The sequence below is a fragment of the Pleurodeles waltl genome, chromosome 2_1 (assembly GCF_031143425.1).
Source record: "Pleurodeles waltl isolate 20211129_DDA chromosome 2_1, aPleWal1.hap1.20221129, whole genome shotgun sequence".
Classification (NCBI taxonomy): Eukaryota; Metazoa; Chordata; class Amphibia; order Caudata; family Salamandridae; genus Pleurodeles; species Pleurodeles waltl.
This window is the reverse complement of record NC_090438.1, coordinates 804,502,618-804,523,742: the sequence shown is the minus strand read 5'-3', so window position 1 is coordinate 804,523,742 and position 21,125 is coordinate 804,502,618. Positions and strand designations below refer to the sequence as shown.

At 47.0% G+C, this 21,125-nt stretch overlaps 1 long non-coding RNA gene across 1 annotated transcript in view; it reads right to left on the bottom strand.

The window, feature by feature from the left end:
• Positions 1 to 4,244: 4,244 nt before the first annotated feature.
• LOC138259183 (uncharacterized) overlaps positions 4,245 to 21,125 on the bottom strand; it is a 29,307-nt gene continuing 12,426 nt past the window's right edge. The window contains exons 4-5 of the long non-coding RNA XR_011198664.1: positions 8,025 to 8,099; positions 4,245 to 6,177 (exon numbers count right to left, since the gene is read on the bottom strand). This is a non-coding gene — a long non-coding RNA (uncharacterized lncRNA). The remainder of the gene's footprint in view (positions 6,178 to 8,024; positions 8,100 to 21,125) is intronic.

Below are 21,125 nucleotides of genomic sequence, written 5' to 3'. Positions count from 1 at the left end.
AGTGTCTTACAGTGAGCAAGGTGTGCCACTTCCTAACTGGCATACAGTTGGTACACATCCTTGGAGCCTCTCTGGCACTGTATTCATATCAGTAATATGATGACAACACAAAAGCCTCCATATCACTGCTTGGGTGATAGCCCAATGTGTATTACAGACATGGCTGCACAAGCATCTGCAGATCCTTCTGTAAAACAGAAGTGACCAGGGGCACAGACATTAGGTACAAATGCATGGTACACCACCAAAGCAATTCCATAATCTGAGCCCAGGTACACACCACTATCACCATTACCACTACATTACACCATTGTTGCCCAGTCTGACAGTTTTTATATATTAAGCTATCTATGCCAGCACTACAAATGTTGCCACGTCACATTAGTTTGTTCTAAAATCTGATGAGGTTTCTACTGTAACATTAAAAGGTCATAACGTTGCAATGTATTGGAATGCTGCCGCAGGGGGACAGAGGTCATTCCGAGACTGTGGGAGTCAGGAAATCACCACACTTCTTGTAAGAAATACTCAGAAATGTGTTTTCCCCCTAACACTTTGGCCTGCATTTCAGGATGCAGAGCTTAGGCCCAATTTATTTTTATTTTTTCAACCCAAACAAAACATTTTACCAACCATAGGCCCTATTTAGTTTTGTGGATAGGCTACTGTTTCCCTGACACTGATGTCCATGAGAGAGGTGCCTGACCATTCTCCGTATTTAACGTTTTGTTCATTATGTCCACCAACTGCAAAGGCAGGGTAAGGTCTGCTGGCAGCCCTTGTCTCCTCTGTTGGCAGTTCAGCCTCCCCCTATTGGTGGTAACTGGCCCATAATCAAATATGACTGCTCCAAATAGGGAAACCTACTTCCTGTTCCCTCACCAAGGAATCCAACAATCAGAATTAGTTCCTGCTCTCTTGTGGCCTTACCTGTCCATTTCCAATTATAGAAGAGGAAGCATCAAACACCTAGTAGTGTCATGCTTCATCCTCCGCTACCCACACATGCCAGATCAACACTTAAAGGTGCCTGGGGTTTTGTAATTGTATTATCATGAAAATTGACAAATATTTTTTCCCTTAATAAAAAAGGTCATGAGTGCCCACAATGAACATGGTGGCTACTCGTGAGAGCTGCATTGTCTTCTGAGGTTCTGCAGTGACAGTGCCTCCTGGAACCCCCACTCTGATATTTGACAGGCAGGTATAGATATATAATTATGGATGCTTGTCTTTCCCAAGGGTAGTTAAGACAATACGCTCTGTAATCGGGGGGACCAACAGATCTGCTACAAACTTAAATATCACTAATAGGCTCTATCCATGAACTTATAACCAACAAGCCTCTTTTATGGATTTGAGCTGATCAAATATTTTTAATCTTAAAAAGTAAAACTAGAGCAACTGTAATGCAATAGGCTATATCATTTACATCCTGGAATGTAATCAGTGTAGTAACTGAAAGGAGGTGGTTTCCTTACTTCACACTAAAAAATGAATTTACAAAATTGAACAGTACCTAAGATTTCTAAAACTAATAGCCACGCTAATTCCCCCCTAAAAAAAAGAAAGAAAAAAACATATATATATATATATATATATATATATAACCCAAAATGGGTTTTCCCTGTGTTCATTCCCATAGGGTTTGAACAGGTCTACAGCCCAAACCACTGGAAGGTTTTACACCAAATGTGGCAGGAAGGTAGCTCATGATCCAGAAAGCACCCTTTTGGTTATTTGGTGTCAATCCTTTCAGTTGTTTTTGAGATATTAAAGAAAATTCTAATTTGTATAAATAGGGAAGCAAAGGCTCCACAAAGCCTCCCGATCTCGTGCTGAGATCTGATTGGCTGCCAACACTTCAAATGGCAAGTGTTGTCACCCAATCTTGGGACTCAGCTTCAGTAGAGTCCCTGAAAAAAAGACCAAGAAATTAGAAAAGGGGCCAGTGTAGGGACACCCTGACCCCTTAACTCTGGTGCTGTTGTCCCTGAGGGACCCCCCCCAACTAGGGCAAAAAAGAATTTGTTAAAAAAAAAAATTGTTGTGAATCTGCAATGGGGTCACAAATTATAGTTACCTTAGGCCATGAGTTATAGCTGCTTGAAATAACTCTAACTGAAACTGCTGAGTTCCCTTTTGTTCTGTGCTAGTAAATTCAGAACCTAACTATAACGTTCATGTAACCTTTTGTTTTGCAAGTGAATTTCTGAGTTTTTTTCAATTCTATTTCCTAACTATAATGTCCCTATAACTTTAGTTTTTTTCAATGAATTTACATGTATTTTTTTTTACGTAAAGTAATTTTCATTACTATACTTTAATTCAACCATCGCAATGCACAGCCTTTGGCTATGCGCAGAGAAAGTGGCCGCAGGGCCTGTCTCTCTGGTTATGTGAATAGGTGAGAAAGGGTGTCTCAGGATGTGAGAGTAGCTGTGAGAGTGTCTGTCTGGGTATGAGAGTGGGTGTGAGAGGGTGTATGTGGGTGTGAGAGTGTCTGATTGCACTCCAATGAATGAAAGATGCATTCACATCCACAAATGATTTCAGATTGTTTTTAAATATGGAATACATAACACACTTGCTTTGCCTCCGCCAAACCCAGGAGTTAGGATCATTTGTCCTTTCCAGAAGTGGGGCTTCAACTGGGGCACCTCCTACAGTTATATTTGTAAGTGCGTACTGTTGAGGTTTAATTTCTGGGAAATGAGCATCATGGCCAGAATGGAAACTCACCTACTTGTTTATCCAACAAGAGTCCGCTGTTTTGCACAAAATGTCAATCCAACTGGAGTAATTTCTACTGTTTAAGTACTAAATACTGCCTCACTGGGTACATTGCTAGAGTCCAGGAGGGGGAGCCATTGCCCCCCCCTCCCTAGGCCAATTTTGGCCTCATGGACCACATTCCTCAGAGCCAACTACAATTCCATGGGAAATGGGGGGCCACACAGCTCCCCTCCTTGGGATGACCTCAGCCTCAGGGACTGCACCCCAATGGCCCAGACTTCATTAATGGAGGAGGGGCTCACAAGACCCCCCTCCCCAGGCCGATCTCAGCCTCAGGGGCTCCATTCCCTAGGGCCTGACAGTCATTAAATGGAGGAGGGGGTGCGTGCACCCCCCAGCTGATCTCGACCTTAGGGACCATATCCCTTTTGCCCAGCCATGTGTTCTGGGTGCCTCTGAGCCACCCGGCGTGCAATGTGGACCACAAGGGGAGCTTCAAGGCCCCGTGGTCCCAGCAGGCTCCCCGCCTTCTGTGGGAGCCTGCACTACTCTTGCACACAGGGAGCTGCAAAACTTGCAGCTCCCTGTGTGCAAGAGCGATAGTTTGGGCAGGGAAAGAGATTAAATCTCTGTTTCCATCGGTCGAGAGCACTTTGACAGCTCTCGCCCGTTGGAAGAAGGTGACAGGGACATTATAATTAGGATCTGAATTTACTTATACAAAACCATAGAAACTCAGCAGTTATAGTTAGAGTTTTTTCAAATAACCATAACTCGTGCTGTAAGGTAACTATAACTCTCCCCTTCCCATGCACTGCTAATTACCCCAGATATTACAGTAATCATGAGAACTTCTCTAATGTCCTTAACATTAGCAGTCAAATGATTGAAGAAAAACCTGTGAATGGCGGAGGTTTGACTTATAGTTAGGGCACTGTAACTTTTTTTTAGTGAATATGTATATATATATATATATATATATATATATATATATATATACACATATAAATATAAACGTTTTATATAATATTTGATCATTTACTATTTTACACATAAGTAGGTCCAATATTTTGAATAATTAAAACATTATTTTATCATATGCAATACCAACCTATCATTGTCTCATCCACATAAAGAACAATTAAGGTATAACTTATAATGAAGTCAGGCCCTGTACCATACTAGTCTATGCCTATCAATTAACATTTTTACAATTAGTGTTTGTCTAAAAATCTTCACATGACCTATAACAACAAACACAATTTAGCATTAACATGCTAAAAAAAACAGTCATATTAATAACTGTGATTTCCACATCCACGTAAAAGATGCATTCAGCCAAGACATCAGCAGCACCACAATGCCTTAAATTGTATTAAATGTTAAATAGTTAATCTAATCTAGAGATTGTTTTGTAGTTTACTCCATTACAAATGAGGCAGATGTACTATCCTCAGGTAAATAACGTGCATAATAAAGTAGTACACAAATCATATGGTAGATGGATCACAATTCAGCTTTTAATTCAGAAACACATTCCTCAACATCAATAGATGTATATGAGGTTCAGACATACTATGTACTGGTCACAAAACACTGGCTGCAGTTTACTACCCGCACTTTTGTGATCAGTACATTTTTTATGAATCGACCTATGTACCATTAGGTCAGTTTGCAAAAATCACAGAATTACAGTGAGTCACAATTCTACTTACCTAATTAATGTTCGCTAGATAGGTTGCAAGTTGTAACCCAATCTGATTTTGAATGAAGTAAACTTTTTCTAATGGTAATTATCTTCTTTAAAGGACTCACGTTCACATTGAAAACAAAGATTTTTTAAGTTTGTTTGACAGTTAGCATTGTTCCACTGAATGTAAAGAATGTTTGGGAATCTAAAATCAAACTTTTTCTGTTTGCATTTACAAAGGGGAAGAGGTCCCCAACAGGCACTTTCCCTTCTGCAAATGCACTACCACCTCTTTTAAAGGGTCTGTAAATTTTCAATCCTTGGCGATTTTTTTGGCCTGTAAAGCATTGATATGTAAGATACCAATTCAGTAGCATACAGCCCACCTCTTCCAGATATCTAATTAGTATCCATTCAGAACCACTTTATAGGTGTCAGAAACACTGTTCTTACTCCTAAAATGGGATTCATTTATTACATAGGAAAAACACGTTAATAGTCGCAAATGCAGAATTAGTGCGTTTTTAACAGTTAAAATGCTTAGCACATCTGACCCTTAATCTTTTACGGCTAACAAAAAATAGATACTATTTTTTTCAATAAAGCTGTCTATTAAATGAAACTTCATACTCATTTGCTAAACATTAAGCACTTAAAAACTAAAAAAACATTTTTAAATGACTATAATGTTTATAGATGTCAAAAGGCAATGTAATTTATAACAATGAAATCACAAAATAATGTTTGTCCTACAATATTAATTTTCGGTAGTAGGGGCATATTCTAAATAACAGGGTACCCAGTTCACACTACTTGCCATACCACCTACAAATGGAACATCAAAATCATTCAGTGACAACATTACCCCTTGTGTTGCATTAGACAGTGGAGATTAAACATCAGGACCATCATGCTTGATTGACCAGATTCCAATCACTCTCTCAGGGGGTATTAACTCTACTGCCTGAGTCCTGTCTTCAACCCCAGTCACTACCATTGGGTCAATGGAGTCCCCTGTTCCAATTCCACAACCGTCTGCACTGTGGCCACTTCTGCTGTGTCTTGTTTCTCAGGGCAAACCACATCATTGTGGGCAAGGCAAGGAGGTATGTGGCTACACCTCAGATGTCTCCAGGCCCTTCCCAAACTGGTGAGACAGGACCTATAGTTGAGAGGAAGCTGTAGGATGCATTTGAAAATGTAAATGAAATAATGAAGAGGTCTGCAGAACATCCCACCTGCACAATGATTAAGTCAAAGTGCTTTTAGTTGTGGTACACCAGCTCCCAGTAATGAGGTGGGATCAAGGCTACATTGCTACATTCAGTCGGATCATAACATGTAGAATTCCTCGTTAGGCACAGAACTCTGCCTTAATGTTGTTAATTGTTGTTGCATCAACAGGGAAATAGACAGATTCTTGCAAATGCACAAGCATCACTTCCAGGAGCTAGGTAAGAACAGCAGAAAATGTTGCTTGTGATATGTCCTTCACATCTGCTCTAGTATTTTGCAGTTGAACAAAAGTGTAACACTGACTTCATTTTAACATGTGGTGAGGCTGAATTTGAAATATTAACAACAGAAATATGTTCCATTTTCAAGATGTTTTCCAAGGCTAATATTCTTTTGTAGTCTAATCTGTATTTCCGAATATTGTCTCTATCTTGATTGGTGCACAAACTGTAGACACAGTGACTACATATCCAACGTAGTCTTCTTCTTGGTATTCATTAAGGTGCTGCATATATCTGTTACAGAAAATACATTTTGATAAGTGTATTGATGATGTGCAGATCACACAAAGATATGTATAAATAGCTTTATATTATTATAACTAAGTAAGTTAGCAAAAAAGCATATATATTTTATTCGGAAAATTGTGTCAAAAGATTTAATGTGGCCTTAAAAACTTAACATTATTCATTAATGAATAAAATATTTTTATAGTACATTTAAGTAAGTGATAGTTTTATCATGTTTTAGGTTTCCTTTACTAATATTCCTTTTTATTCCTTTTTTCTTTAAAACATATTTTAAGTTAAATATGTTATATATTGAAATATGACATCTATTTCATATTATTGTACTATTTATTTTTTAATTATAAACCTAACGGAGCTTCATGGGCTAGACCACACAACGCTTTATAAGCTGTTCTTTGCTTTTTTTGATGAACACACTATGTGGGACAGTGTAATAGAATGCTAGTGGGTGAGAGACATCAATGGCAGAGTACTTTTTCTATAGTCTTTTTATTTGTCATTGAAGTTGTCATCCACTGTCAGTTGTGTACTGGTCCGTCATCTGTCATGGTGCACCTATCATGGGGCTGGTTCTGAGTTTGGCAGACAGAAACATCGGTCCACCAAACTCCTGACAGTGAAGTCACTGCGGTGCTAGCGACCTCCCTGCTGGCCCCAATACCATTTTCACTTTGGGATGACTAGCGGAAACTAAGGTTTCTGCCAGTCAGCCCAGTGGGAAAGGTGTAGCAGCTTTGCCGCAGGCTCATAATAGAGTCAGTGGTAATGCTGCTGCACGCAGGGGGCACCAGCACCCTTGAAATGCGCACTGTTTGCACAGTTGACTGTGTGCATTTCAAGGGTGCTGGGCAGAGGGGCCTTGCTGGGCATGGGCAGTGCAGGGGCTGTGACCCTCTCTACTTGTTCTCCACCAGCCATTTCACTGCAGTGAACTGCCGTATAAAAGCTGGTGGAGAACAATGCTGAAATCAGCATGGCGGCACTGAGTTCAGAGCCGCCCTGGCTGATTACAACCAGCCCCGCTGTCAGCCCACTGGGACTTAGGATCCTAGCAGGAACAGTGGTAGGTTGGTGGGCCTGCCCGCCAACCTCGTAATGTGATGGTCGGACCACCACAGCTGCGGTGGTCCAAGCGCCACTGCAAGTCTGGTGGTCCTAGGACTGCCAGACTCATATTTGGGGTCAATGTGTTCCAAATTGTTTAATTGCAGTATATTCACAGCATCATTGCAGGTAAAACTGTCAAACATGATGATGCACGTCAGGACTTGCAGGAAGAACACAAAACAAGTTCCCCATATGACATGTTCTATATGATATGGAAGCCTAAAGAGGCATCACCCATTAACCAGAAAACTTGAATCACCTAGCTGGAGGTAGATTTTGCATGGAAAGGTTCTCAAGATAGCAGCCACTGAATACTGAACTTACTCGTTCTAGTTGTTGACTTTCTTTTAGAATCATCACAATGTTTTGTTGTGAGGAGTTTTGGTATGTGCATGCTATGAAGTGAGCGGTGCACTTTAACTGAAGATTTTCCTCATAAAGCGTCTCTTGCCAATGCATGCACGGTTTTCTTCTTAGTTTAGAAGCTAGAATTAGTGGCACTGCATGTAGCATTATTGGGAGTATAGAGCAGTGTCCCGTTTGAGTGTCTGCTCCCTTTGAGATGATTTTTGAAGACATTTCCCGATTTTTTATGTCAAGTTCATGAGAAAGTACTCTTTTCTCTCACTAGTTCTTCTGAAGTGAACTACTCGTTGGAAACTTTCAAAGTGTTTCCCTGTAATTAACAACACTGAGATAAAAGGTAGAGAAAAGCCACTACTTACCAGATTTCCTAATACTCTTCGAAGGTGGAGTAGAATAGAAGATATTTCCTGTGGTGTCCAGTCACACAAGTATCCCTGCAAGGGAATAAAGATATTAGAACACTGTTAATCAATTAGTATCAACACTGAAAAACTCAGACTGTTCTGTCTAAGAATAAATACTGTAAAACAAATCAAACATGATAACTGAATAGAAACAGAAGCTACTCATAAAGTACAATATTGAAAGAGACAATACTGAAATAGAACATTCATTTAACACTTTTTAATTTGTATGAGAAGAGAAGCTAAAGTCATTCCCTGGGGGGATGAAAAACTAGTTAAGGATATGTAAGAATTGTTTAGTTAACTACAAGCAAGCAGCATCGTGTAAAAGGAATTAATGACAGTGTTTTTTGTGTAACAGTTCTAAACAAAATTACACCTATATAATAAGAGCCAGAGAACAGAAGGCAGAGTTGATAATTAAGCTAAACCCAAAGATCTAGGCAAGAGCAGTCTCTTCTTGTTTCTCCTAATCCCCTTCCCCCCTTGGAGCACTCTTAATCTCTGCATGCATATAGTTGGAGATTGGAGAGTTCTGGGGGTGCCATTGAGATATAAGCATCATTCTGCTCCTGTGAAGATTGTGAAACACAATTGTGTGTTTCTGACAATGAAACTTGACATATGCCAGTTGTGTGCACCATAATAATATAATCCCCCCCAGTTGGCGAGCACCATCATTACTGAACTTATTGCTTGAGTGATGGAAGTTTGCTGTCTATCATGTAACTATCACCACTGGAATTCGTTCATGTTGGTGTACTCAAACCCACTCTTTAAAACTTCACTTGCCTTACTACCACTGAGCAGAAAACCCCTCCTCCCTTGCTGCTTCCAAATTCTTTTGCTGGGAAGAGATCATGGCTGAGGGATACATTGAGTAGGCAACCAGTTCTGCCCCAGAAGAGCTGTAAATCATGGCAAAGGTTCTACTGGCATGTACTTTCAGGTACATGGCTCAGCAGACAAACAGTTCAGTAGACAGACCATTATTTCATTAAATTTAGGCCTTCGAGTTCATGGGCCTAGTAATATGAATAATGTGTTATTTTTTTAGTTGTCTATTCATGGTTTGTGGTGTTCTAAGTACCCTAATGCATTTTGAGGGTGAAGCCTACGAGGCACAGTTTGCTAAAGACATCTTGGCGACATTAAGAAAGCTTCCCAAAGAATGCTTACCACTGTCTTTTTGGTTTGTAACTCACTTTTACTGGCTTTCTATTTGCTGGCTTTATTTATTCTGGGCTGTGCATGGTGAGTTCATCCCTCCCAAGGAGCAAAACCTTTTCACAGCAACTCCTTGTAGTCTTCCACAAGTGGCCTTTTCTGTAAGCATGCCCTCAAATCTTATTTTTACCTTGTCACATTTGCTGTGCATCAAAAATGTTAGTGTTAAATGTCAGGCTTCGTCTACCGAGTGAAGCAAAATATAAACGCTGAGGGAGAGCGTAACTGGATGGACGGAATGCGGAACCAATCAAACATTCACCCCCAGTCACAGATCTGGGTTTAATCCATCCATTATTTTGCTCACCATGCCACCCCAGTTTGAACCCAGCCATATGCAAATCAGTCTTGACCCTGTTCCTCATGGGAACAGTCCAGCCCGAACTGCCAGGCCAGGTTCTCCCTGGACCGGAAACAAGCATCCTGGGACCGGTTTCGGGGTTTCACCCCTCATCAGCCAGGCTAGCTTGAATCCAGTGGCACAGTGAGCCCGGGACCCACGTCTGGGCATACCCGGCGCACTTAGGGCGGCAAAAGCAAAGCAAAATATAAACGCTGTGGGAGAGCGTAACTGGATGGACGGAATGCAGAACCAATCAAACATTCACCCCCAGTCACAGATCTGGGTTTAATCCATCCATTATTTTGCTCACCATGCCACCCCAGTTTGAACCCAGCCATATGCAAATCAGTCTTGACCCTGTTCCTCATGGGAACAGTCCAGCCCGAACTGCCAGGCCAGGTTCTCCCTGGACCGGAAACAAGCATCCTGGGACCAGTTTCGGGGTTTCACCCCTCATCAGCCAGGCTAGCTTGAATCCAGTGGCACAGTGAGCCCGGGACCCACGTCTGGGCATACCCGGCGCACTTAGGGCGGCAAAAGCAAAGCAAAATATAAACGCTGTGGGAGAGCGTAACTGGATGGACGGAATGCGGAACCAATCAAACATTCACCCCCAGTCACAGATCTGGGTTTAATCCATCCATTATTTTGCTCACCATGCCACCCCAGTTTGAACCCAGCCATATGCAAATCAGTCTTGACCCTGTTCCTCATGGGAACAGTCCAGCCCGAACTGCCAGGCCAGGTTCTCCCTGGACCGGAAACAAGCATCCTGGGACCGGTTTCGGGGTTTCACCCCTCATCAGCCAGGCTAGCTTGAATCCAGTGGCACAGTGAGCCCGGGACCCACGTCTGGGCATACCCGGCGCACTTAGGGCGGCAAAAGCAAAGCAAAATATAAACGCTGTGGGAGAGCGTAACTGGATGGACGGAATGCGGAACCAATCAAACATTCACCCCCAGTCACAGATCTGGGTTTAATCCATCCATTATTTTGCTCACCATGCCACCCCAGTTTGAACCCAGCCATATGCAAATCAGTCTTGACCCTGTTCCTCATGGGAACAGTCCAGCCCGAACTGCCAGGCCAGGTTCTCCCTGGACCGGAAACAAGCATCCTGGGACCGGTTTCGGGGTTTCACCCCTCATCAGCCAGGCTAGCTTGAATCCAGTGGCACAGTGAGCCCGGGACCCACGTCTGGGCATACTCGGCGCACTTAGGGCGGCAAAAGCAAAGCAAAATATAAACGCTGTGGGAGAGCGTAACTGGATGGACGGAATGCGGAACCAATCAAACATTCACCCCCAGTCACAGATCTGGGTTTAATCCATCCATTATTTTGCTCACCATGCCACCCCAGTTTGAACCCAGCCATATGCAAATCAGTCTTGACCCTGTTCCTCATGGGAACAGTCCAGCCCGAACTGCCAGGCCAGGTTCTCCCTGGACCGGAAACAAGCATCCTGGGACCGGTTTCGGGGTTTCACCCCTCATCAGCCAGGCTAGCTTGAATCCAGTGGCACAGTGAGCCCGGGACCCACGTCTGGGCATACCCGGCGCACTTAGGGCGGCAAAAGCAAAGCAAAATATAAACGCTGTGGGAGAGCGTAACTGGATGGACGGAATGCGGAACCAATCAAACATTCACCCCCAGTCACAGATCTGGGTTTAATCCATCCATTATTTTGCTCACCATGCCACCCCAGTTTGAACCCAGCCATATGCAAATCAGTCTTGACCCTGTTCCTCATGGGAACAGTCCAGCCCGAACTGCCAGGCCAGGTTCTCCCTGGACCGGAAACAAGCATCCTGGGACCGGTTTCGGGGTTTCACCCCTCATCAGCCAGGCTAGCTTGAATCCAGTGGCACAGTGAGCCCGTCTACCGAGTGAGCTTGGTGTTTTTGTTTCATTCTCTGACTTCAAATTGAAAGGATTTACGTGACAGTCTTGCAGGATACTGAGCGTAGAAAATTCCTGAGCGGTAGCATAAAACGTGGTGACTGCACAACAACCTTAAGGTGTCTTCAGTAGGAGCCACCATGGCAGCAGCTCCTTTGAAGGCAAAGAGATATCCGACAAGCAAGTGGACATGTATACATTTGGTAAGCACCCATTTGCCAGGGTGGATTAGATTATGATGTCTGCCAACCTTGTGTGAGGGTAGACTGCCTGCTAGACACTTAGGGCCTCATTCTGAGGCCAGCGGGCGGCGGTCGCCGCCCGCCTGGCGGGAACCGCCATATGGCCGCTCCGCGGTCGAAAGACCGCGGAGGCCATTCTGGCTTTCCCGCTGGGCTGGCGGGCGACCGCCAGAAGGCCGCCAGCCAGCCCAGCGGGAAACCCCTTCCCACGAGGAAGCCGGCTCCGAATGGAGCCGGCGGAGTGGGAAGGGTGCGACGGGTGCAGTAGCACCCGTCGCGAATTTCAGTGTCTGCTAAGCAGACACTGAAATTCAAAGTGGGGCCCTCTTACGGGGGCCCCTGCAGTGCCCATGCCATTGGCATGGGCACTGCAGGGGCCCCCAGGGGCCCCACGACACCCCTCACCGCCATCCTGTTCCTAGCTGTCGGAACCGCCAGGAACAGGATGGCGGTGAGGGGGTCGGAATCCCCCATGGCGGCGCAGCAAGCTGCGCCGCCATGGGGGATTCCTCAGGGCAGCGGGAAAACCGGCGCGACACCGCCGGTTTTCCTGTTCTGACCGCGGCCATACCGCCGCGGTCAGAATGCCCTGCGGAGCACCGCCAGCCTGTTGGCGGTGCTCCCGCCGACCCCGGCCCCCGCGGTCCTTGACCGCCGGGGTCGGAATGACCCCCTTAATACGCAAAGAAAAAGATTTGGTGGGCCATAACCAAATGTGTGTGTCAAAGGAATCTACTACTGCTGCAACATCCATGTCAGATAACACTATGAGGACCTTTGCCAGTGGAGGTGGCTATCATGATTGAATCAGCTGGCAAGGCACACTCAGCAGAATGACAAGATGTGGTGCTCAATGACCCGGCATCGACCTAGGCATGAAAGACAGATCAGGGTGAGAGTCCAACAGCGAGCTGGATGATGTCTCGTCTGACCTGGCAAGCCCCTTTTGTTGTAAGCAAAGGATGTGCTATCTTCTTTGAAAGCTACCACCACCACCATCCCCACTTTCATTGTGATATCAACTGCAGAAAGAGACGGCTGTCAGTCAGGAGACATAGGTCTGGGGTCTCCATCGCTTCAAGCACCTTTTGCCCTACCTCCATGCAATCACTCCTTGTTTCCAAGGAGACACTGCAAGTCATAAGGAACCTATGTGCTGGGCAAATTGCAGTATTTGGTGTGCTCCAGGATTTGGTCCAGAAGGTGGACCGAATGGGCCATATCCTGGAGAACATGTGTTCTTCACATGCTGTCCAGCACAAAGTGTCATGGGGAGGTACTGCCTCTTTAAGAACAAGGACTGACACTGTCCTGTGCATTCCTTGCCATTTCTAGAGCACTAACGTTCTTTTTCTTTCATCCATCCCACCACCTTTTATAAGCACAAGCACTCTGCATCCCAACATCACCCTCACTAAGGAGGACAACAGCCAGTAAAAATGGAAAGCCAAAACTTTCTATCAATTCTCCTCTTAAAAACTGTCAACAAATGGTGTGGTAGGTGGAGGAGGTGATGGACAGCGGAAGGTTGTCCAGTGTGATGTCAAACTGTAAATATGAGAGACATTATTTTATGGTGGAAGACGGATGACCTGACAGTTTTTGATTGTTCATCTGCATTTGTCAATTAAGGCCCAGAATTCTTTCTCTTGCCTATCAGAGACATACCCTTTGGTATGTAAGAGAAAGGGTTCTCTGGTAGAAGAGCTGCCAGAAAATCATATTTTTCTTTGCCAAAATATCTTTTTTTGCAGAGTGTATGTGTCTTCTGAAGGTAATTATGCTTTCCCTTAGGCCTTTTTGTACTAATACATTAGTTACTGCAAGGTACTTATTATGATGTATCTGTCAATGATGTGAATTAGGGATTCTCTGTTAATGACTGGGTCATACAGTGGTGATTATTACTTACATGAAAAGTTGATGCTTTTGTAATCTGGCGATCTAGGTTTTATTCTGTTTTTGGCATAAAAATATTTGATGCTTGAAGGAGAATTCATTTATCTCCTGGTTATATACTTGTTCGTCATGTAGCTCAATAAGCAAAGGTATCTGATCCACAAATCTGTGTTTGACCTCATCATCACAAATTTGAAAGCAGGCAGGTTGATTCAGAATTTTATCCTTCTGAAGTTAATAAAATGAGTACCATTGAGTTGGCTGTCAATAAAAATATGCTAATGGCTGCCAAAATGCTCCTAGGAGTGCGCGTGTGATATACAAATACACATTGGTCCTCATTACAACCCTGGCGGTCACTGTTAAAGTGGTGGTAATACCGCCAACAGGCCAGTGGTAAAAAAAAATGGGATCACGACCACGGCGGAAACCGCCAACACAGACAGCCACTTTAAAACTCCGACCGCCATGGCGGTAGCAACAAATACTGCGGCGGTCACCGCCAACAGACAGGCGGAGGACAATGTACCGCCCACCACATCACAACCCGCCTATCCGCCAGCTTTTCTGGGGCAGTACCAACACCATCAAAAGCACGGCAGAAACAGGACTTGGAAGGGAAACCACTCACTTCTCGACACTCAACGAAGAACCAGGACGCCATGGAGCCCGAGCTACAGGTCCTCCCCATGCTGGTCTACCTCCTCATCTACCAGGAATACGAAAGGCGGTGGCGACGACCACGATGAGTGCTGTACCTAGCACATAGGGGAGTGGGGAGGAAAAAGAGTGAAACACACACGCAACACGCAACACCCCCACCCTCACCCACAACACTACACACACAAACACATGCATCAACATTACATTTACACCCCGTAACCCCTTGGAAGTACGCAAGGGCAAAAGGAATTAAGTTAAATCATTGATATTTTAGAAATAAGCAGATATACGTAACAATTTGAGGAAAAGTATTTACAAAAATACACAATATGTACACAAGGCTGTACATTGTCCATGCAAAATGTCTGTGGGCCACTGGGCCACAAATTCATGGGCCAAGCCCACACTTGACTTCTGCCTCAATACGGAGAGAACACTGCAGGGGCATCAGGTCATAAACACACAGGCACCTCAGGGGGACAGGGACGGGGGGCACCTCAGCCGGAAGATGGAAGAACGCCACTGCTCCTCGAGGGGGCTCCATGCCCACAGCGATGTCCTGGGGGGGGCAAAGCCACAGTCTTTCAAGTCACTCTAGTGGGTGGTTTGCCCACTGCTTGGTCCTGGGTAGTGCAAAGCCACAGTCTCTCAAGTATCTCAAGTGGGTGGTTTGCCCACTGCTTGGTCTTGGGAAGTTCAAAGCCACAGTATCACAAGTGTCTCTAGTGGGTGGTTTGCCCACTGCTTGGTCCTGGGGAGTGCAAAGCCACAGTCTCTCAAGTCTCTCAAGTGGGTGGTTTGCCCAATGCTTGGTCCTGGGGAGTGCTAAGCCACAGTCTCTCTAGTGAGACTAATGCCTTCTAAACTGGTTCTTGGGGGGGGGGGCTTGTGCCCAGTGTGCTTCATCATGTGGAGGATTGGGTGAGTGGATGTATATCTCCACTGGTTCTGGAGGGGGCCTTGTGTGCTTCATCCTGCCAAGGATTGGGTGAGTGGATGCCTTTCTCCACTGGTTCTGGAGGGGGCCTTGTGCCCAGTGTGCTTCATCCTGTTGAGGATTGGGTGAGTGGATGCCTTTCTCCCCTGGTTCTGGAGGGGGCCTTGTGCCCAGTGTGCTTCATCCTGCCAAGGATTGGGTGAGTGGATGCCTTTCTCCACTGGTTCTGGATGGGGCCTTGTGCCCAGTGTGCTTCATCCTGCCAAGGATTGGGTGAGTGGATGCCTTTCTCCACTGGTTCTGGAAGGGACCTTGTGCCCAGTGTGCTTCATCCTGCCAAGGATTGGGTGAGTGGATGCATATCTCCACTGGTTCTGGAGGGGGCATTGTGCCCAGTGTGCTTCATCCTGCCAAGGATTGGGTGAGTGGATGCATATCTCCACTGGTTCTGGAGGGGGCTTTGTGCCCAATGATGCAACACTTTGGGTGTGGCAGTTCACAGTCCCTCACCTGGGTGTCTGAGGCACTAGATTTGCAGGGACAAGGTCGCATGATAGTCCATGGAGGCAGGGCTAGACTTCATCCGGCGGTGACAATGGCTGCAAACTGGTGGTAGTGCCGGTGCTGGTGGGGGTGCTACCAGGGGTGTAGGGAGGCTCCAGCCCTTCTCCTGAAGCCTGGGTTGGCCGGCCACTGAGGCTGCTGCTGCTGGTAGTGGTCCTACTGTCAGCGGTGCAGGTGGCGGTGCTTGCGGCAGTGCTGGCGGCGGTGCATATGGCGGTGCTGCCCGTGGTGAAGGTGCCAGTGCTGCCAGTGGTGGAGGGTGGCTCCACCCCTTCTCTTGCAGCCTCGGACGGCTGCCCACTGGTGTTGCTGCTGCTGAAAGTCATGGTGCTAGCGGCGGTGCAGGAGGCAGTGCTTGCAGCGGGGCTTGCGGCGGGGCTGCCGGCAGTGCTGGCCGCGGTGCAGGTGGCAGGGCTGGCAGTTTTGCTGGTAGCCACCAGGCACTCACCTGCGGCCTCCGACAGATGAAGGGGGTCATTCCGACCCTGGCGGTCCATGACCGCCAGGGCGGAGGGCAGCGGAAGCACCGCCAACAGGCTGGCGGTGCTTCCTGGGCTATTCTGACTGCGGCGGTAAAGCCGCGGTCAGAAAAGGGGAATCGGCGGTTTCCCGCCGGTTTTTCCCTGGCCCAGGGAATCCGCCATGGCGGCACTGCTTGCAGCGCCGCCATGGGGATTCCGACCCCCTTCCCGCCAGCCTGTTTCTGGCGGTTGTCACCGCCAGAACCAGGATGGCGGGAACGGGTGTCGTTGGGCCCCTGGGGGCCCCTGCACTGCCCATGCCACTGGCATGGGCAGTGCAGGGGCCCCCTAACAGGGCCCCATACAGATTTTCACTGTCTGCTTTGCAGACAGTGAAAATCGCGACGGGTGCCACTGCACCCGTCGCACCCCTGCAACTATGCCGGCTTCCTCGTTGCAGGGGCTTTCCCGCTGGGCCGGCGGGCGGCCTTTTGGCGGTCGCCCGCCGGCCCAGCGGGAAAGTTGGAATGGCTGCCGCGGTCATTCTGCGGTAACCGCATGGCGGGCGGCGACCGCCGCCCGCCGAGGTCAGAATGACCGCCGAAGTGCCTTGCCTGGCGTTTTCTGCCCCTTCCTCACCTTGGCAAATGGTGGTGTGACCTTGGCTCTGGCAGCTGGAGTTTTTGAGGAGGCCTTGCTGGGTGGTTTGTGCTCCTTTCCCTTTCTGCATGCTGGCCCCTTCTTCGCCTTGGCAGGTGGTGGAATGCTTTTGTCCTTTGCAGGGATTGGTGGCATACTGGCTGGGCTGACAGGTGCCCCCTTTGAGCCTCTGTGAGTTGCAGGTCCAACAGCGGATGGCGACTTGGTGGCTGAGGTGCTGGCCTGGTTTCTGGACACCCTGGCCCGAGGGGAAGGACGGGGGGAATGGGAAAGGGAAGAAGTCAATGTTTGCCAGGAAAAGCTTCTTAGAGACAATGGGGTGGGAAGAGGGTTTGGGAGTGGAGGAAGAGGGAGTGATTGTAGGAGGTGTCTGTCTGCTGAGTTTGGGTGCAGGTGCATGGGCTGGATGCTGTTGTGAGGTGGATGGCTGTTGGGTGGGTGGGTGCTTGCCTTTGTGTACTTTGGGAGGAGGGGTCACAGACACACTGGGAGAGGACACAGGGGACGTGTGCATGGTTGTGGGGGTGGTGTCTGCTCGTGAGGGGTGTGTTGTGATGGGCGTGCTGGTGATCGTGGTGGTGGATGAGGATGTAGTGCATGCAGGTGTGAGTGGAGATGCTAATGGGAGGGAGGTGGACGAAGAGGAGGAGGGGGACACAGTGGAGGCAGTGGATGTTGATGTGTCTGCATGGGGATGGTGCTTGTGTGAGTGCCTGTGAGATGAAGTGTGGTGCTTGTGTTTGCCTGAGCCATTTCTGTGTGTTGATTTGGGTGAATGCTGGTCCGAAGGTGTGCTTGGGATTGGGACTGGGTAGAGGAAGTTGGAGGGGGGAGGCTAGATACATGGACAATGGCTGCCATCAGTGCGGAGGCCAGAGCCTGAAATGCTCTCTGTTGGGCCGCCATGCCAGAGTGAATGCCCTCCAGGTATGCATTTATTTGTTGCAAATGCCTCTCGACACCCTGGATGGTATTCTGAATAACACGATGAGGGGCTGCTGGGAGGGCAGTGCTGGTAGGGGGGGTGGAGGCTGTACCTGTTGTTGGGGTGGGCACAGAGGTGTCCGCCACGGCTAAGTAGCTTCCATCGGAGGAGGAGTCGCTGTCTGTGGTCTCCACTCCTGTCCCTGTCATGGTGCAGCCCTCGACCTCTGTCCCACTGGTGCCCTCACCGTCTGTGGATTCAGGATCCAGGCCCATGTGGGATGCAGCTCCTTCAGTCGCCAGTGCCTCTGCTCCTCCGCCAGATGATGCTAATGCACACAAGGACAGGGTGACAAAACAAAAGGGGGGAGGGGAGAGACAGAGGATACACTTGGTCAATGCCAGGAACAACACTACCGTTGGCGTACACAACACACAGGGAGCAGCCCTATGCATTAGGCCATGCACTACCAGTTACAAAGATAGTCACCAGCCCATGGGGTACATTGCCTAAAGCCATTAGCTGCACACCTGAAACCCACAGGACCCTCCCCAGTAGTAGATGCCCAGTAACAGCATTGAGGTAGGAGTGCTTCAGAGCCTGCACAACAAGGGACCTACCCTGCCATCTTCGCCCTGGCCTAGGGGCACCCGTAGCCCACATCCCCCACCCAGGTAACTCTTAACACGCGCAAAGTCTGGATTCAGAGACTGTACTCACCCCCTTGTGGCTGCTGTGATGCATTCAAGTGTCCATCCAACTCCGGATAGGCCACCACCAGGATGCAGAACATCAGGTGGGGTCATGGTGGGCCGGGCACCCCTTCCTCGTTGGGAGGCCAGCCCCAGCTGGGCCTCCGCCGTCTTCTTTGCCCAGCAGCGCAGGTCCTCCCATCTTTTACAGCAGTGGGTGCTCCGTCTACGGTAGACCCCCAGGGTCCGGACATCCTTGGCGATGGCACGCCAAATACCCTTCTTCTGGTTGGCGCTAAAAGTGAAGTAAAAATGGATGTTTCTATGCCGTACATTTCATCTCACGCATTGCCAAACACCTCCCACCCTGGCCCAGACATACATACACACACAATCCAGACATGCTGGCCTGTCCCCCTCCCCACCATCTTCCATCCACGACACTCCATACAATCATGTGCCATCCACCATGCTAACAGTGTACTCACCTGTTTGTCTGGAGGACCGTGCATTTGCGTGTACTCGGGGAGGACCCCATCCACCAGTTTCTCCAACTCCTCCGAAGTGAAGGCAGGGGCCCTTTCCCCAGACACTGTAGCCATTGTCGCTTCCAGACACAGGTCACAGCAGCACTTGCAGTGTAGGTCCTCTCCTCTTGAAGGTCAGGTATCAAGTGAGGGAACAGTAAGAAAATGGTGGCCACGTCCGCGGTGGTGCGTACCATCACCGCCGGTGTACATCGTCATTGGCTCCTGGGACCCATAGGGCCCAATGTTAACCAATGCTGAATTGCGCTGCGCTCTTCAACCGTCCACTGCGACGGTGTACAATGCCAGCGCAGTTACCTCATTTCCCCTTGTCTCACCTTACAGGTCAGGCAGCCGCCATTTCAGGGGGCCACATGGCATGGAAGAAAACTGTGTCACACCTATTTAGGCCTGGAATACAGACAGATAAAGGCTTTTCTGCAGGAGGATGAGCCAGATGGTGGTCTTGTGGCAGATGTGGAGCCTGTGGACAGTGAAGAAGAGGAGGCAGAAGAAGAAAATGTTGACAACCGAAACAACATCATCAAGCAATACTTCCAGTGAGACACAGGTAAGAAGATGTAACTGCTTCCCACATCTCATACTATTGTTGGAGCTAGCATAAGTCTGTCATTTTCACTCAGTGTATGGACCCTGACTTGTTACTTTGCCTTTACATTGACAAAAATTGACTTTTTTAAGTTCATTAGAAGATTGAAACTCAAAAAGTATTTTACTCTCCATACTGACAACAGGGATAATGATAGCCTGTATGACATTAACAGAGACCATCATCCTCTTTCAATTAAGGATGTTCATGACACGATGCCACTAGTATTCATTACAGATTATAAGCAGGATCCCACTACTGTTTCACAGATTTTGGCAGATTTAGATATTCCATCTGACACACTAAATAGTGGGCTGAAAACTAAATCCAGGTGGATACCTGATCTCATTAGTGGTAACTGTATAGACACTTTTTTTCAAGTTAGTATGGCAAGACCTAAATAAAATGGAAAGCAAAAATAGGACTCATCACCGTACCCGTTACAGTAATTTGAGCCATGAGGAAAGTACGACTTTAAGATACTTACAAACATGCAAAGATATTACCATCAAGGAGGCTGATAAGGGTGGTAATATCGTGGTCATGAACACCCAGGACTACAAACTAGAGATCTATAGTCAGCTAGAAGATATTACATGTAATGAGAAAATTGGATCAGATCCTATACCAGGACTTACGAATAAGATCAATAAATTCTTAAAACAGTGTCTTGATCAACATTTACTGAGAGAGGACGAATACATGTATCTTCGAGTATTTAGACCTAGGTATCCGTGTATATATGCTCTACCGAAAATCCACAAAAATCTGAGTTTCCCACCTGGCAGGCCAATAGTATCAGGAATGGGTGGCCCAACGGAGAGACTTTCTGAATACGTAGACATCTTTTTGCAGCCCATTGTGGTTAATCTTCCTTCTTTCATTAAAGATACTAAGCATATCCTGAGTATCCTAGCGGATATTAATTGGGACTCAGGGATGACTCTAGGAACCCTTGACGTGACATCTCATTATACAAGCATCAATCACAACTTGGGAATGATTACCTTACGCCATTTTCTCCCCAGTAGATCAGCCAGCCTGTACGAACATACCAAAATTCTGCTTCCCATGGTTGAAATTATCCTGGATAATAATTTTTTCTTATTTAAAAAAGAATGGTACCGCCAGAGACAAGGGGTTGCCATGGGATCCAGATTTTCACCGGCATATGCGAACCTCTTCATGGGGTATTTTGAACAGAAGGTCATTTGGAGTACTGAAGGTAATACATGGAATATGGATATACTTTTCTGGGGCAGATATATTGATGACTGCTTAATGATATGGACGGGCGATGTACAGAAACTAAATAATTTCATAGTATATCTGAATTCCAATGACCTTAATATTAGATTCACTTGGGAGCACAGTACGATCAGTATTCCATTTTTGGATGTAGAAC